Source organism: Monodon monoceros, unplaced genomic scaffold, assembly GCF_005190385.1.
Source record: "Monodon monoceros isolate NGI ecotype Baffin Bay Population unplaced genomic scaffold, NGI_Narwhal_1 Super_Scaffold_6, whole genome shotgun sequence".
Taxonomy (NCBI): domain Eukaryota; kingdom Metazoa; phylum Chordata; class Mammalia; order Artiodactyla; family Monodontidae; genus Monodon; species Monodon monoceros.
The window spans coordinates 28414779-28433955 of NW_021703783.1; the positions used below are offsets into that span (position 1 = coordinate 28414779).

A 19177-nucleotide genomic window follows, 5' to 3' on the forward strand; every position below is an offset into this window, starting at 1 on the left:
AGGGGGAGGAGAAAACTACTTCATCTTCATGCTCCCAGATCCAAACTATATTGCATCTATACCCACAAATTCTGTGGGGGCGGGGGGGTTCTGTTAAATTAGAAGTGTCACTGCTTCTATCTAAGGCCACTCTCTCCACTTTCTCTCTCAGTCTCATCCCTAGTCTCCTTCTCTAGGACTTCACTTCTAAAAAAAATCTCCTCTCTTTCTTATACCATCAATCTAAAGAATCTACTTGATTCTTCTCTTTCCCTCACACCTTTTATCAGCAAGTCCTTACAGCTCTATCTCCAAAATATACCTCAGATCTACTGTTCACCACCTGTGATGCTACTGTTTAGTCCAAGCTGCCTCCATCTCTCTTCCGGAACAAAATAACAGTTTTCTCACTAGTCTCCCACCTCTATTTTTAACTCTTATAGCACAGTCCATCTTCTATATAGCAACCAGTTATCTTTCTAAAATGTAAATCATATCATGTCATGTCTCCACTTAAAGGTCTCTCTAAAGCCTTCCGACTAAAATTAAGTCCAAAATTTCCATTCTAGACTACAAGGCCCTAAACAATCTGGCTCCTGCCTACCTCTCTGTTATTATCTCCATCCTCTTTTTCATTTGCTGTATCTGGCTATCCTGCTTCTTACCATTCCACTAACATGTCAGCTTATTTTTCATGGCTTCTGCACTTGCTTTTGCTTACAATGCTCTTCTCTCAGATCTTCTCATGGCTCACCTTTCAATATTCACATTTTAACTCAAGTGTCTCCTTCCCAGCCAAGGCCAATTACCCTCAAGCATATTGTCTCATCGTGTCCACAGCACTTATCAGCAGCTGAATTTTTTTTTTTTTTTACTGTCTCTATCCTTATCCAATGTTAACTCCTTGAAAGTAGAAACACTTGTCTTGCTCGCATCTATCAATATATCCTCCACACCCAGAACACCCTTCCTGGAACATCAATGGCAGTCAAATATTTTTGACAGACTGACTAAAGTCTCATAATAATCAGGAGTATACTATATTTTTCTCCTCTGGTGTTGAGGACCAAGTCTGACATGCCTACTGATGTGTTAAGCACTTCACAGAGAAGGACAGAGAAGAAATAAAAGTACTGTTACTCTTAAATAATTCAAAATCCATTTGAGGAAGAAGAGAAACTAACCCAAGATACTACAGAAAACTACACTTCTAACCCAAGATACTAAAGACAACTACACTTGACCCTTGAATAACACGGGTTTTAACTACGCCTGTTGACTTATATGTGGATTTTTTAAAATAAGCATGTACTACTGTACTACACAATCCAAGGTCGGTTGAAACCATGGATGCAGAATTGCAGAAAAAGAAGGATGACTGTAGAGTTATACAAGGATTTTTGACTGCGTGGAGGGGAGGGTCAGCACCTCTAACCCCTGTTTACAAAGCAAACTATCATGTATCATACATTAGGCTTACATATGTAAACACAGTAGAATTAGGCAGGAGAGGAACCCTTAGAGAAAAATAATTCCATGAGGTATGTATCATTTTACAGATGAGGAAACTGAGGTTCAGGCAGCTTAAACAATTCACCCAAGGTTAAAAACTAGGAAAGGAGTCAGGTTCAAACAAGTCTCTTGATGTCAAAGCCCATTCTTCTCTTAGGAACCTGTTTCTGCCACTTCCTTATAAGAAGAGCTGGCAACTATGAAAGGTACATCTAACAGAAGTAAGACTGAATAATATCTGCCAAGGACATCTAGAAGACTATAACTCTACCAATATTAAATGCTCAAAGTGCTTGGGTCTTTGGGTCTTGAAAGATAAAACAGATCATCAGTCCCCTGAAAAAAACACAGCCTATTACCCACAGGACACTAGGACTGATGAAGTAATGTACACAAGAAAAAGATATGCAATTAACAAAGGGATTTTAAAATTTTATTCAAACTATTCTTAGAAATGGAATATTTTAGGAAACTTTCCATAGAAGCTTCCTGCCTCACTCAGATCCAAGCTAGCCACTCTGAATGAATTAGTTATTAATTAACTGTATGGGAAAAGGATGCATGTTTACATGTGAGTGTGCACAGACGTGCATGTATGTGCATGTATTCATGTATTTGTATGTGGGAATGAGCTGTTATCAATAAATTTTTGCTATTAATATCTTATGAAAATAGGATGAAATTTATGGAAACGGATTTTTTTAATGGAATGAGCATGAAAATTAGGAAAGATTACAAAGGATAAGCACAGAGGGGAAATAAGCAAATAGATGAACAGGGCTATGTTAAAGATTAGGAGAAGGGAAAGATTAGATGTCATGGGACTTAAATTTATTAAGAAGAGTTTATATTACTATTTTGGAAAATAAGGAGTCACTTTTCTGTTTTAGAAAGTGTGCTAATGTGGTCACAATGGCTATAGAGGTAAACTACTCTAATAACTTGAACGTAATGTGTTTAAACTTAATTGTCATGTTTCATGGGAAAGCCATCTTGTAATGACATGCAAGACTCTCCCAACTGGACTGAGTTTGTCAAGGGCAAAATCCACATCTGATTCATCTTGCATTTCCCAGTGCCTAACAAAGTGTTTTGAGTGCACTTTTTATTGAGTGCACAATTTTAGTGGGGTTTTATTGAGTGAACAATTTTAGTGTGCAAAATTGAGTGCATAATTTTAGTGGGGTTCAATAACTAATGAATTTGAACTGGACTAAACGGAAGTATATTAAATTTATTTGGTCAAACTGAATTAGAATGGTCGGGATGGGAGCTACTAATTATCCTCACAAATCACTTTTATTCCTCCATTTTAGATATCAAAATATACTTAAGTAACTTCTGTTTTGCTTACAGTGAGCTTGGAGTAATAGCCTTCTTTTTACACTTTTACTGTCTGCACTTTACAAAGAGGCTGTAATGTACATAGCAGAAGTATAATCCACTACTTTACACATAGATGAACCTGAGTCATAGAGAAGCATCACGTTAGTTTTTCACAGGGTTACTCTTACATCACTGCCACCTAAAAGTGAGTCAGTGGAACATAAGAGATCTGAACTCAAAGTCCAAAAGCATTACTTTCATCACCAAAGTTCATCTTAAAAGATTCAATCATAAAAGGAAAATTATGTAATGTACAAATAAACATATTTGATAGTCAAAAAAAGGCACAAAGATGACTGCTTTTGGCAACAGAAATTCCTGTTATTGCATCCTTTTTTCACATAAAATAGAGAGCATTGTTCTTTGAATGTACAGAAAACAAATATATAAGCAAGGGTAGGGAATCTAACATGATTCTGAAGAATATCCATCCTCAGTTACATTACTCTATCTCTACTGCTGTGTTTATTATTTTGATAACTGATATTTGAAGTATTTTTCTGCTTGTCAAAGACAGCAAGTGGGGCTTGTCTTAAGTTTTAAGGCTGTCTTAAGTCATCTTCAGTAGTTCACTTAACTTTCTACCACATATTTTTTAACTTCATTTGTTATCACAGTGTTTCATTTCACAGTAAACCAGTTTGTGAAGGACACAAAAGGTATTTATTTTACCAGTTCAATCAAGTTTGTTTTCTAAACAGGTTTGTTTTAAAAAGTGAAACTTGTTTTCAGGGTCATTTGTGTTTCTCACTTCGTTTGTTGATACTGTATCAGAAACTTATTTTTCAATGCAAACAAAACTAGTCATCTAGTCAAATTTCAGCAGCTAATACTGCATAAAAATGGAAGACCTGATTATTGAATAAGGTTCTAAGGAATAAAAGAGTCACAAATTGATTTTATTCTTCTCTAATCAGAGTAGTTAAACTAAAAATTTGCAAAATGACGTCTCATAATATGAACTACTAAAAAAGGAATGCCAAAATTAATCAAATGTCTTAAGTTAGCAAAAGAACTCTGTCATCTCAATCAAATCTTTCAATTACCTCACATCAGGTGTGGAAATAGTAAGATGTTCTCCCGCAGCTTGTATATAAAATGAGTGTGTATGTATGTGTGTATACATGTATGTGAGCATGTATGTATATGTACATTGTGAGGCTGTGTGCATATATACATATGCGTGAGGGTGTGAGTATGTGTGTATTTCTGGTCACTTTTGGGGTCTTAGTAAAAACTCTTGGCATATGTAGAGTGTGCTCAGGTTAATGATATAACAAGCAATATACTTAAGCAGTTTAAGGATTAACATGTCAGTCAGCTCACCTTTCCAGGTAAGTAGTTGGAAATCAACAAGTATTTCCATGTCCTTAAAGATAAACAAGAAAGGAATGTAATTCCTTACTTACAACAGAGGACAAAGACTAAGAAAATATTTTATTCAACCTGGTCAAGAAAGCATGATGATCTGTCTTGACTTTCACAACTCAATGTATTCAACAAACCAAGACATCCATTCTACCATATAAATACAATGCTAATAACATCAGCTGGTTAACATGACATCATATATTATCTAACATAAATGCACTATTATCATCCTTTTTTACAGCTTTATTGAGATATAACTGACAAATAAAATTATGATAAAGTTTACATTATGATGATTTTGATATACATAAACATGTGAAAGGGTTCCTCCCATCAATTTACACATTCATTACCTCACATATTTGCCTTTTTTTTTTCTTTTTGGTAAGAATGCTTAAGTTCTCCCAGCAAATTTCAACTATACAATACAGCGTTATCAACTTTAGTTACCATGTTACACATTAGGGCCCCAGGACTTATTCATCTTATAACTCAAAGTTTGTGTCTCTCCCTATTTCTCCCACCCCCCATTATCCCTTTCCTTCATCATTAGAAAGAGACATAATAAATTGTAAAAAGGGTCCCCAAGTAAAGACTTGAAAGAATCCCTGCTAAAGAAAGCAATTTTTGCAAGTGAATGACTACAATTGATATCTGTTGAGGGCCTATGTATGCCAAGCATTATTCTGAGTGCTTTATAAATATGCCAGTTAATTCTCATAACTATCACATGAAATTAGTATTCTTATGATCTCCACTTCACAGAGAAACTAAGAAGGAGGACAAGAGTTCACTAAAGGAATTATCCATACCTCGAAGTGATTAGAAAGAAATAGTGGTTAGTCACTACAAGTCTTACCCAGAAGAGGAAGAGATTTAAATATATTATTTACATATATATATATATATATATATATATATATAGAGAGAGAGAGAGAGAGAGAGAGAGAGAGAGAGAGAGGGAGGGAGGATAGAGGTGGTAAGAAGAAGGAAGGAACAATAACTAAAAAAGGAAAAAAGAATCTGACATCTACCAAGCACTTCTAAATGCAATGCATTTACAACAGTCATATAATTTTAACAGCCCTATAAAGAAGGTATTAACTCTATTTTACACAGGAGAAAACTAAGGGTCATAAAGGTTGAGTGGCTGTCCTAAAATTCTGAACTCCAATCTTTGTGACTCTAAAGTCTATGCTCTTTTTAATAAGCCATGCTGCAAGGGAAAATAAAAGTAAGGCAGGGATGGGGTAAAGGGATAATAAAGAATGTGAACCCAGAAAAAAGAGAGATGTACCAGTTTTTGGAAGTTCCTTGATGGATACTGGATACTGGGAGCCATGATGCTTTTAATCTAGAATGCAGGGCTGTCAGGAGCCAGAATGGCTACTTGATTTCAAGAATCAGTGCCCTTGATCCCTCAACATTACTCTTCTTGCCTATCCCATCTCATTGTCAGCGAAGCTGCTATGAGAAAAAGCAATGGCCAACTCACCTAGATGTGCCAGTCCCATACTGAGCAATTGCAGAGTGCATACAAGTGGCCTGGCCTAGCTCAACACACAGTCTATGGACAGCTTTACTCAAACTGAGATGCCAGTCCATCACTGTATATATGTTATACGGCCACAGCAGAAGCCAAGAGAACATTTTCATATCAATGTGAAGGTAGGCACAGTTCAGGAGTGACCATAATTTTACATTTCAGAATGACAATCAGGAGAGCCATAAATGATGTCTCAAAACTTCAAAGTTTCCTGATAATTCCAATATATCATTTTTGACCAAAATATCATGGGTACAAGTTGAGAATCTTTTCCATCAACTGAGATTAAAAAACAAATATCAATTTATTCAATAATTTGTTTATTAACATTAATATATTTTATACTATATTGGCCAGATTTATCAACTTCTAGTGGATTTTATCTTTTTTTGGGGGGTGGGGGTCGTGTGTATCTGTGTGCGTATGTGTTTCATGTCAGTCCCCTACCAAAATCGCAGCTTCTTGATCTCAGGTAAAATCTGTCTCAAAACATACTGGGGCCTCCAGGCTGGCATGGGTTAAGGAAGAAAGTTGGACAGCTAGCCTGGCCAGGGGCCTAGGTGACGTGGAAGTGAAGTGAGGTCCAGGGTGACTCAGGCTTGATCAGTGCCAGCACATGTACAAAAGTAGATTCAACCTGGTGGTGACTTCCCATTCTGAGTGGCCCACATGAGCTGAAGGACACTCCAGTTGGAAAAAAAAAGGGATGTTTCCCCTCCACAGAAACGGGGCTTCCAATAATTTCACTTAATTGAGTGGACTTGGATCCAAGATATGAGAAAGGGAATATAAATCAGGAAACCAAGACAGAAGCCAAGTCTGGACAAATAAAATAGGAGGTTACAGGGAAAGCTATGCCCAAAAAACATAGACATTTAAGTTTGGAGCAGCAAAACAAATTTCAAACTAATGGGCAGGTGGGGCAAATAACACTGCTCTGATTTACTTGTGGCTTTATTTGGAACTGACCAAGAAACTCAGAGGTACTGAGGAGAGAAAACTAATGAAACTAAAATGACAATACTACGACTTTTTACAAAACACTTACTAAGTACCAGTAGTATAAGGGTTTACATATATTATCTTAATTCTCACAACAAACATATGAGGTAGGTCATTTTCTCTTTTCAAGCCCCTGTAGACTTTGAATATAACAATATTTCCTAGAGTTCCTATAGACATTGAATATAAAATATTTTCAGTCATAATAATCTAAGGAAGGGGATGAAAATTCTGGAACATGGTTGGCAGTATTTTTCACCAGCATTAACTAATTTGTAGAGTCATCCTCACTAATATCCAGCTGCTACTTCTGAGATGCAGTATTTATTATAATTCTAAAGGTTACATTAAAAAGCAGCAAAGGGGGCTTGCTGGGTGGTGCAGTGGTTGAGAGTCCGCCTGCCGATGCAGGGGACGCGGGTTCGGGCCCCGGTCCCGGAGGATCCTACATGCCGCAGCGCGGCTGGGTCCGTGAGCCACGGCCGCTGAGCCTGCGCATCCGGAGCCTGTGCTCCGCAAACGGGAGAGGCCACAACAGTGAGAGGCCCGCGTACCGCAAAAAAAAAAAAAAAAAAAAAAAAAAAAAGCAGCAAAGGGACTTCCCTGCTGGCACAGTGGTTAAGAATCCGCCTGCCAATGCAGGGGACATGGGTTTGAGCCTTGGTCCGGAAGGATCCCACATGCCGCGGAGCAGCTCAGCCCATACGCCACAACTACTGAGCCTGCACCCTAGAGCCCGCGAGCCACAACTACTGACCCCTCGTGCTGCAACTACTGAAGCCCGCGTGCCTAGAGCCCATGCTCCGCAACAAGAGAAGCCATGGCAATGAGAAGCCTGCGCACCGCAACAAAGAGTAGCCCCCACTCACTGCAACTAGAGAAAGCCCAGGCGCAGCAACAAAGACCCAACGCAGCCAAAAAATTTAAAAATTAAAGATCAAATTCGTAATCTTGGCCTTATTACCATCACACTGAAATCAACTGGACTTACAGATCATCAGTATACACAGCACACAATAACACAATTTCTTTACACCTATTTTTAAATAGAACAAGGTAGACTCCTAGTATTGAAACATATAAAATGAAACCACAAAAACTGATGTCAAAATGTGCTGAAATTTAAAACTGCAAAATCATCAACAGTCTTTGACTTACTCTATGTTGAGAGCTGCAGTCACAGAACACATGCAAAGGTAAATAAAATTATGACAAGTTATACTAAGTTAGTACAAAATAAAGAACCAAAGAAAACTAAGGAAACCCTATACTCAAAGACAGGAACTGAATCTGCTACAAAGTTAACAGTCCAATTACACTTATGTAACAAAATAGGTAAGAATATAATCAAGGACAGATGGAATGTTGCCAATCTAATGCCAAGTTGGCAAACTAAAATTCAAAAGCATCATTTTGCAAATTGAGACTTGAAAATGTCACAGATGTCACATCTGAATTAACCTTAAGTGGCAGTCCAAATAAGTAGGAATGAAATCTGTAATCTCATGTTTTATCAGCAGTGGACAACTTCCATTTTATGGCAGGACAGATGCAGACTAGATTACCAACAGGCTGCTCAAACAAAATTGTTTTGTGTTGAATTAGGTGAACACAAGCAAAATAAAACACTTTAGATATGCACTGATTTTCAAGTTCAAGTTTCATGGTTATAGATCTGTGTTTGATTTACTTTACCATCAGTGGCTTAGACTAATGTGTTGAGTGAAAGTGTATTATACTAATACATTATTTATGTTGCTATAGATATAGCTGAAAAATTAAAAATTTTATTATCAATACATCTTTTTCTGAAAAGCATCCTCAGTACCATAACATTTAATCATATATTCTGGGTAAGAAGCACTACCCTCCCCTTTCAATTCCAAGAAATAGTCATTTGTAGACTTTTTGCTCATCAGTGGAAGTGAAAGCGTTACCAAGAAACATAAGACACTGCACAACTCTTAGAAAATGAAATTAATATCCTTATTAGACAGTAAAGGCTTGACAATTAAATTACTGTTTGATATATGGAATTTAATAGAAACTGAATTGAATTAATGAAATAAGGCAGATGATGTGTAATATTTAGCATGTTAACTCAAAATGCCCTTCTTTAATATAAAGACATGGAAAAATTCTTATGCTTTACTCTATAAAGTGGTAAATATCAGGCTATAAAAGTGTACACACATTGCAGCAATTTAAAAAAAATATAAGTAGGGCTTCCCTTGTGGCGCGCAGTGGTTGAGAATCTGCCTGCTAATGCAGGGGACACGGGTTCAAGCCCTGGTCTGGGAGGATCCCACATGCCGCGGAGCAACTAGGCCCGTGAGCCACAACTACTGAGCCTGCGCGTCTGGAGCCTGTGCTCTGCAACGGGAGAGGCCGCGACAGTGAGAGGCCCATGCACCACGATGAGTGGCCCCCACTTGCCACAACTAGAGAAAGCCCTCACACAGAAACGAAGACCCAACACAGACAAAAATAAATACATAAATAAATTAATTAATTAGAAGACGCTCTTTAAAAAAAAAAGAAAAATATATATAAGTACACATATGAAAAGATTAAAAATAAATATACAAAATGCTAGTAGTAATTATATCATGGTGGTAAACAATGATTGATTGCTTTTCTCATCTTTTCCCAGATACTTTTTCTAATTTGATTACATTATTTCAATAACAGAAAAAATATCAAATAAAACTAACTTATGAAATTAAAAGCTGATTTTGGAGACAGACTGCGCTTGCAAGGTCTATTTTCTGCTTCTAAGTATCAGCCTTCTTTTAAAATGCTTTCAGCTAAGTTTTCATATACATCTATCAATGAACTCTGCAGGAACACTGCCCATCAGCTCTAGGTGCCAGAAAAAAATTTTATAGAAAATGTAAATATATTTTTTAAATTCTGTGTTTTTATTACTTCTAGTCTTTTTACTCAGTTTACTCCTTACAACACTCTTTAACCCGCAACTTGGTTTAGTGTATTGTTGCCAAGGTTGATGAGGTAGATGCAGCAAGGAAAGCATTAGGAACGTTTTCAAAAATCTGGTGCAAGCCAATTCAGAAGGAAAATTCACACTATTATTAACCAATTTAGTCATCATTGTGTTACATCAGGTTAAGCAACTAATGGAAAATATAACAATATTATTGTTAATCTCACAAAGAATATAGAAGTAACTTTACAAACACTATAAACCATACCAACTGAAGGTCTTGTGTGAGAGGAGAAAGAAAAGAATAAAAATGGTGGATTTTACTAAACTATATAAAAAGGAATTTGGTAAGATGGAGAAGGATAGTATGTGATTTACATGTTGGAAGCAAAATGAAAACTAGGAGACTGGGTAAAGTAAGGTTTTTGGGAGTATTTATATGCATTTTTTTTACATTCATAGTGGTGTAAGTAATAGGCACTCAAAAAGCAAGAGAACAGACACAACACCTATAAAAGTACTTTGCAAATTCAAGTTATGGCTTACATATTAGAGAATGACTAATCTAATTGCTAGAGTTTGGAATATAACGAATATATTCATCGTTGGTTATATATCAAACTCATCTCTAATAGTATTACTGCCTGTGTTTGTGTAAAAACCATTTTCCATATGCTTTCCCACGGTTGTCTCTGTTGTTCTTTTCCCGAGTCCACTGAGGTAGGTGGATAACTATCTATACACAAAGCCAAGTTGATCATCGGTAAGACCAAAACAGTTTTCTAATCATCCAATGTTCATTCTATTATATCACATCGTTTCCAATTGCTTTAATGCCTCCAACTTATGTGATTCCAGTACACAATAGACATTCAATAATTATGTCATAAATGAATGAATTTTGATCTAAAAAAGTAAATTAACATTATAAGGCATACAACTGAGAGCAGAGGTGCCCTATGCCTCATTAGTACACCATGTGATCAATATACCACATCATAATAATTAACTACAGCTTGACCCTCTCCAAGGTTTCTTATTCCTGTTTGCTGAAAGAAAAAGCCTCTTATTTATTCTATGTAGCTGTGTCAAATAATGTGAATATCTACTCTGAAAAAATATAATTCATTCATCCTACTCAGAAGAACTGATATTGTTGTGCCTAAGTGATAGACATAGCTCCCCCAAATTGAGAATAAGGTCAAATCCAATCTCGAAAACTAAAATTTTACTACATACTAAGAGATCCAAAGAGTAGGGAATAAACTTTAAGCTGTCCTTGATTTAGCCCCTGGGTGGGTTCATGATGCCCACCTCCCTAAAACCAAGTTTGAAAAATTTCTTGGTTTCCTTGCTCTAAATAGTACCCAAGTAAAGTTAGCCTGGGGCTAAATCCTGAATGACCTTCATTCCAAATCTGGACATGTAGATATCAGCTTGTTTCAATTCAATAACCCCAATGTCCTTCAAATGTTCTATTGTAATAGTGCTGTCAGTATATTAGCACATACTTTTACAAAAATGTCAAATATTCTCTCAGTTTGAGGGACATTTCAAGCTGAACAGTGAAAATCATAATATTGTGTACACCTCTCCCACTGGAATTTGAGAGAGAGAGAGAGAATCACATAAAGAAGGTCTGCGGCCCCAAAACGCAGAAATTTCCCTGCATGAAGTCTAGAAGAGCTTCAAGTAGAGGTAGGATTTAGGATGTTTTTTGGATGACAGGCCTCCAGTATGGCCAAAATGTATTGTATCCTTTACTTCCTTCTAAAATAAGGATAGGAGGGACTGAGACGTTATTTAAAAGTTTAAGAACCACCTTTCTAGTAAAGTAATACTCAAAAGTGTTTTTTTTTTAAACCACTCAGATTTCTACCTCCAGCTCCAATTCCAGATCCCAATAAATATACCACACTGACCCTACCCTACCTCTACCTTTCCCCACCCTCCAGCCATCCCTCCATAGTGAGGCTGCCATTATTATTGGAATGTGCTATAATCCTCAAATCTGTTGGGGTAGGAAAAAAAAAAATTTAAGAACCAAGGTGAGGGGAGAGGGAGAAGGCCACATGTCCCAGGCCTAGCATTGACAAAATCCTCCTATTTATATGATTAATACTATTCCCAAATTAAGCTACACAGACATTGTATTTCCATGGTGGTTGTTAAAGCATTAATATGTTATATATATATGTTGAAAACAGTCTATATTATTTTTATAACCTAGTTCTGGCATTTCTTCACATTTTAATATAATAGGATCCTCAAAATGTAGACCTGGATTTCTACTCCAGGGATCCCTCTCTCTCTACCTCTTAAGAGGTCCTTTTTAGAATCACTGGTCTAGTTTCTAGAATTGAAGCAATCACAAAGCCAAAATAATGGGCACTGAGATTGGGAGCACTCACTGAAATACCAAATTAAACTTTTAAAGGGAGCACTTAAGGGATTAAAACTGTAGTTTATAAAATATAAATTTATTCTATTTCTGAGATGTCTGCCAGCAAAACATGAAGTCCTAGAAAATCCACAGCAACAGTCAATGGAAGACTTGAGCTGCTAGTTGTGGAACTTCAAGCAATTCCCTCAACTGCTCAGTGTCTCTATTACCTCAATCATCTTAAAGAAGGGGCCTCAACCAGCTAGTCCCTTCAAGGTCCCTTTCAGTTTTAAACTCATTTTAAATCCAATAATTATAGAGGTACTAAAAGTTATGTTCAATATATAAATGTCTAATAATTTCCAAAAAACTAAGAACAAAGGAACCTCAAATATAATTCTTAAACATTAAAAAATATCTTATAATAATTGTAGGATGTCATCAAAATGGTCCCCTTTGGCTTGTCTGTCATTTGCTTCAAATAAAGCCTGAGCCACAAGAAAACTATTTTAACACCCTGAGAAGATTAAATAGTTAATCCACTGGGAAACCAAGTTCAAAGACAGAATTCACAAATCCGCTCTCCAGAGAGAAGCACTGAAACTAACAAACATCCATTTTATTTTTAATAAAATTATTCTAATGATACACTGAATACAAATTATGTCATCTAGCATGCATTTTCATTGATGTATTTTCCTTTCTAATCTGAAACTTAGATAAAAATCATGTCTAATGTTGACAGAAAATAACCATTTATAAGTCAGGGTCACACAGGGAAGCTGTAACATGTCTTACAGGAAAACATCCATAATAAGGGATATTCCAAGTTCACTTCTTTGAGGAGAAATAGATGAGAACTGGAAGATTGGGCAGATTATGAAATTAACTACCAAGATAATTTCTGCTTTCATGGCTTCACTAAACTGGAATTTCTAGTGCATCATTTACTACCCCATAATTATGCACCAAAATATTAACTAATTAGCAGGTAAGAGCTCAAGGGGTAGTAATAAATAGACATGAAATCTGAACTTCTGTGGAGTTCCAAATGACAATCAGACCTACCACACTATAAATGTAATAAACCTTATCTGAAGAAAAAGTATCAACTCATATTTAAATAAATAACTTCATTGACTTTCAGCTCACATCATCTACAAGCTCTTTAGTCTCCTCTCTTTCATTTCCCTTACTTTATGATCCAAATGTGAAGACATACAAGTAGGGCATACATGTTTTATCATACATACAAAGATAGAAATAATATCCTTCTAATGCACAGGCTTTGGAGTTCAATTTTTGTATGAAATATGCTTGGAAGTAGGACATAATTTTTGTTTTTTAAATCACTGTTCTTGGGGAATATATGAACTAAAAAAATGCTATAAAAAATAAGAGACAAATAAAAACTAAACTGCAACAATTGTCTTTAATTTCTAATTGTGCTGTTGATATGTTTAGTGTTAGGTCGTACATAGTTTGTGCATTTAAAAAGAGCTTCACACTGCTAGGTCTAAGCTCCATGAAAGCAGGGACCATGTCTGTCATGTATGTCGTGTATCCTCAGAGGTAGGAAAGTGTCCAGCACATAGTAGGCACATGATACATGTCTGATGCATGAAGAAAGGAATAAACAAATGACCAACAGCAGATAACCACCTGTTTCCATGAAATATTTCTAAAAGCCTTGCTCGTCTGCCTCTACATTCTCTAAACATTAAATTGTTTCAAATAATTTACCTCGTGTATATTCGTGTTTCAGCTTGAAAGATCCTTATTACATTGAAACTAGTATGTGAAATATTGGGTTGGCCAAACAGTTTGCTCGGGTTTTCCCATAACATCTTATGGAAAAACCCAAATGAACTGTTTGGCCAACCCAATATTTTGAAAACATTTGGAAATATTTTTAAGAACAGAGAAACAGGTACCAGAAGCTTGAGTGTGAGTTCCAATTCTGGTATTTAGTGGCTGAGAAACCTTGAACAGGTCACCTAGTATCTTTGAGACTCACTTTTTCATCTGTATAAGAGGGATAGTATCTATCCAGCCTACCTCATAGGGTTTTAATGTAGATTAAATAAAATACTGCATATTTGTATTACAGCCAGAATTGGACAAAGAGACCACAAAAGTCTAAATGTTTCCTCTTAAGTAACAACAGCACCCACGATAAACATATTGTGGGAAAATCAAGTTTGAAATGTTAAAATAGGTCCTTCCTGTCAATATAGAGGCACCGTTAGTACCAACAGTTTGGCTAACAACAAAAAAATCACGTATTTAACAGACTGCATATGGAAAGGTTCTTATAACCCTTAATACCTTTACACTGCCATCTCAGCATGAGGGAAAAGAAAAGTTCAGGGAGGTCACATTGCAAATCAGTGCCAGTGGCAGACCCAAAACAGAGCTTTTAACTATCCAATCAGCACTTAAGCTAGCTGAGCAATGCCACTTCTTAAAAGTGCTGTAGTAAGGTAAAAACACAGCAAATTAGACAACATTACACACTAATCCAAACTCAGTGTCAAGGATATGTCCTGCTCTCTGCCAAAGCCAAGAAAAAAATTGTAGCTCACAACCACATATAGACAATAACATGAAAACACAATGGTCCTTTCTGTATCTCCATTTTCTTTCAGCTCTTGACATATTTTGCAAGCTAAAATTCTTGGGGAAAATGTTTCATATGTTATGTCAGCATTCAGACATGGTGGGAAAAAGGGAAAGCGTGAGCTGCCCATTCCCCTCACTTGGCCCCACGGTTGGCGCCTTGCAACAAACACTGTACTTTCCTTCACCACATCATTTCATAAAGTCTTAGATTTAGAATTGAAAATGTTTGAGTTTACTATTTTAAGTTAACTGAACGGTTCAATTCAGTATACTACTTAGATAATAAAAATAGAATATACACTAAAAATTGCTCACTTTTGTAGGTGACATTTATGAACTTACTACATTTTCTAGGAAGTCAGCTACCATCAGTCTATTATCGATAACTTTCTACACCTATACACCCAGAGGGAAAAAATGTTGCTGTTAAATCAAATCTTACACATACATACGTGCATAGATATGTGTGTATATGTATATATAACCACTCTAAAAACAGACACCCAATATTTTGGTATTTTCTTGATCTACAGAAAATACCAGATCTATGATGTGGTGGCTATGAACATTTTTATTCTATACTTCTTCCTCACATTTTTTTAAACTATAGAGCAGCACTATCCAATAGAAATATAATGGTAGCAACATTATATTTAATTTTAAAATTTCTGGTAGCCACATTTTAAAAAAGGAAAAAGAGATAGGTGAAATTAATTTTAATATTTTATTTAACTCAACATATCAAAACACTATCATTTTAACATGTAATATAAAGATTGATATATTTTTCACACTAAGTTTTTAAAATCATATATATATATATGGTTTATGAATATATATATTACACAGACAATACATGTCAATTAGGAGGCTAAATTTTCATCAGAAATACTTTATAAGTATTTACATTTCATAAACTTTACAGATAAAAAATAGGTCCACATAGCCACATTGTTCCAAGCATACCTAGAAGTTTTCCAAAAACTAAATGAAGGACAGCTTTTAAATTTAACTAAAATTAAATAAAAATTAAAATTTAGTTTCTCAGTTGTGGTGAAACCAAGCAGGACCCTGCAGGGTCTTCCCAGGGACAGACACCCCTCCCCATGTCCCTGGCCTCTTGTTTGTAGAAAAGCTTTAGCCTCCTAGGCCTTCCCCAAGTTCCAAAGAGCATATTTAATCAGAGTAATGCAGATACAAAGGAAAAGAGTCAAGCAAGACAAAATAATAATAGTTTTATTTTTATTAAAACAAAGTCAAGGACCCTTAGTTCCTCAAGGGCTATAGATAATATTCTGAGCCATATCCCTGAGTAGTTTTACAGATACTAAAACCCCCACCAGGTGAAGGAAGTTAACTGCATGCTGACCACAAGCAGGTAGACCCCAGGCCGGTTGGAACCAGAAGGTTGATGATGTTAACTCCTGAAATACCACCCTGTTACCTCAGCACCAACCAATCAGAAAGATATCCACAACTGATCACACACCCTGAGACCCTCTCCCTCACCTTGCCTTTAAACACCCTTCCCTGAAAGCCATCAGGGACTTTGGGTCTTTTGAGCATGAGCTGCCCATTCTCCTTGCTTGGCCCCAGAGTGGGTATGCCTTGCAATAAGCTGTACTTTACTTCACCACAACCTGGTTTCAGTAAATTGGCTTTGCTGTGCACTGGGAAAGTGGAACCAGGTTTGGTTCAGTTACAGTATTAATCATAATTCAAGTGCTCGATAGCCACAGGGGGTTAGATAGCGGGGCAGGGAGGGTGATCTGAATCCATACCTACCACAATGAAAGATACCCTACAGAACACCTCAGATATACTCTGCCAAAAGGCATTTTCAGAAATTGAATTTAAAATGTTCTTCCTAAATGAGAAACTTTCTGTTTAACTTCTTTTCCCCAAAGCTGTATATGACCCATGCACTTATTTTGAGAAATCTAAAATAGAGTCATCAGCTTTAACATACTGATAAGTCTCCATATCTAATTAAACACAAGAACCTCTAGGACACTGTACATTTACATAAGTAGAGTCAACTCTCTATTATTTGTTATTACATTATTCATTGAAGGGGAAAAGTAAGTCAAGTGCCCTGATCATTTGTGTCTATGTATTGATTTATTTATCCTGCTGATGAAGTCTATCACAAACTGGAAGGTAAGACTGGAGGTCACGGGAAAGATTAAAAAATCGGAGGAAATAGTTTAGGTAAGTTCAGTTTCCTCCTTTCTGAGCTCTAACTTTTCTAGGAATATCGAGGTATGAATATCCTGTCAAAGTCATTCATTTGTAATTAAACTAGTTCAGAACCAGGAAGAGGCAAGTGACCTTAAGCTAAGTAAAGTTTTGCAAAGCATGTTCTTGCCTCACGCCTATGTAGATTTAATGGTTAAGAACTTGAGCTCTAGAGTCAAGCTGTCTGGGTTAGAGCTCTGTTTCTGCCACTTGCTACCAGTTTAACTTGGGGAAGGTTACCTAATCTTTCTGTGTCTCACCTATAAAATGGCCATAATAATAACAGGACCTAAGTCAAAGATTGTTATGATGAATAAATGCAATTTCACAGGATGTAAAACATCTTAACACACAGCTCTGACCCTGGCATATACTATGTGTCCAATAATTATTGCTATTTTTAACTCAGAAATTAGGACAACAGAGACGGGATTTTATGTTCAATAAATATTTGTTTTAAATGAAAACATATGTCCACACACTTTATAAATGCCAAAGTGCTATATAAGCTATTTTTATCCTATGCAAAGTAAGTTTAGAGAGTCAATCTATTCAGACAATGTATTTAATGGGAAAAAAAAAAGATCCTCACAATGTGGCTTACTTCACAACGTGTTTTTATAAAGTCTTTCCCCAACAAACAGACCCACACATATTCCCTTAAAAAAGTGCTAACATGCATACCAAAACCAAGTATAAGTTATTTATCTGTCAACATCACTTTAGGGTGATTCATGACTCTGTTAACCTCCACTGCAAGCAGCATCAGTTTTAAAAGCATGGTCAACAAACTGCCCTGTGATATTCTAGAGAATTCACAGATTAAAAAAATATTAACTCTCTAACAACAGTTTCTCCGACAGCCAATTTTCTTTTTTGTTTGTTTTCATTACTATTTTATGCTTCTTCTTTACCCTCCTTGACCAGACCTGCTAATTAACAAAACTGCATCTTACTGGGTTTCCTCTTTTTCTCTCCCCTTCATCTGCCATGTACAGTCACTAATAAGCATTAAAAGGCCAAAAGAGAGGTAGTAGCAGTAAACAGGAGAAATAAACTAATCCAGCAATTGGATAAGTAGCCCTAGAATAACCAAGAAGGCCAAATTAAAACTTCAAAAGCTTTATAACAGGTGGTTCTAAACAGTCATAAAACAGTCACCTCCATGGGTGGCCATCTCCTGGTCTGTAAAGGGAATGAAAAAATATATATAATTCATTTTATTCTTTAGATGATTAAAGAAACAAAGTATATATAAAACTACCATTTCTATACCTAACCAAGATTTGTCACTAAAATAGCTATAGAAATACTGACATGATAGGATTTTAAGAATAACTTTTCAGAAAGACTACAACGGTAGAAAATTTTTAAAAATAATTTCTCAGAGGACAGATTATTTTTATAAATCTTTAATGTATACATAAAGAGAAACGAATTCACAGACTATAAGAGCTATAAAAGCAACGCCACTTACTCTACCATGAATGCTTCATTAATATTTCAGCGATGATGTTGCAATTTTCCATGAGCAACTGTCAGAGCTCTGCTTCTTGATATGTATTAACAATCCAAATTACATTCAATACTCGTGTATCTGTCCTTGACCAAATTACAATTTTGATGTATGCAGTATTTCAAAACTCTCACCCAGGCATATGTAATTTTATATTGTAACCACCCTGCTGAACCTCAGTGTGTTTCTTTCTCACCCAGTCACCCATTTAACCCTTACACTTGCTGAGGAGTTTTCTTCCTTCTACAGACCTAGCACCAGGGAATTTTCCCTTAAATATAATATCCCTTCCAACGCCAGAAATGTCTTCAATACCCACACGCTGGTGCTATCTAGTCCCCGCCGATGCTTAACGAGACGTCCATTTGCACAGAAATCTAGACCCCCACCATTGTAAGGCTTTGTCTCCTGCCTCCGAAGGCCGGAGTTGCAGGTACACGTCAAGACAGTCACGCTACAAATATAAGAAGAGAACCACAGCTCAGGAGAGGGGCAGCTCCTCCGGGCAAAGCCAGACAGGCGATCGCCCAAGGCGGCCGAACCTGAGGCAACTGTTCCTCGGGGGCGCGACCCGGCTGGGGCGGGCGGCGACGGCTTCTCCCCCTAGAGGAGTCAGGCGCCCCCGGCACCGGGCGCCGCGCAGCTGCCAGTCACCTGCAAACTCCCGGGGCCCGAGGG

General features: G+C 36.6%; 1 protein-coding gene across 6 annotated transcripts in view; it reads right to left on the minus strand.

The window, feature by feature from the left end:
* Positions 1 to 19177, minus strand: part of KIF21A (kinesin family member 21A) — a 155703-nt gene that overhangs the window by 135874 nt on the left and 652 nt on the right. The gene's annotated exons all lie outside the window — the stretch shown is intronic.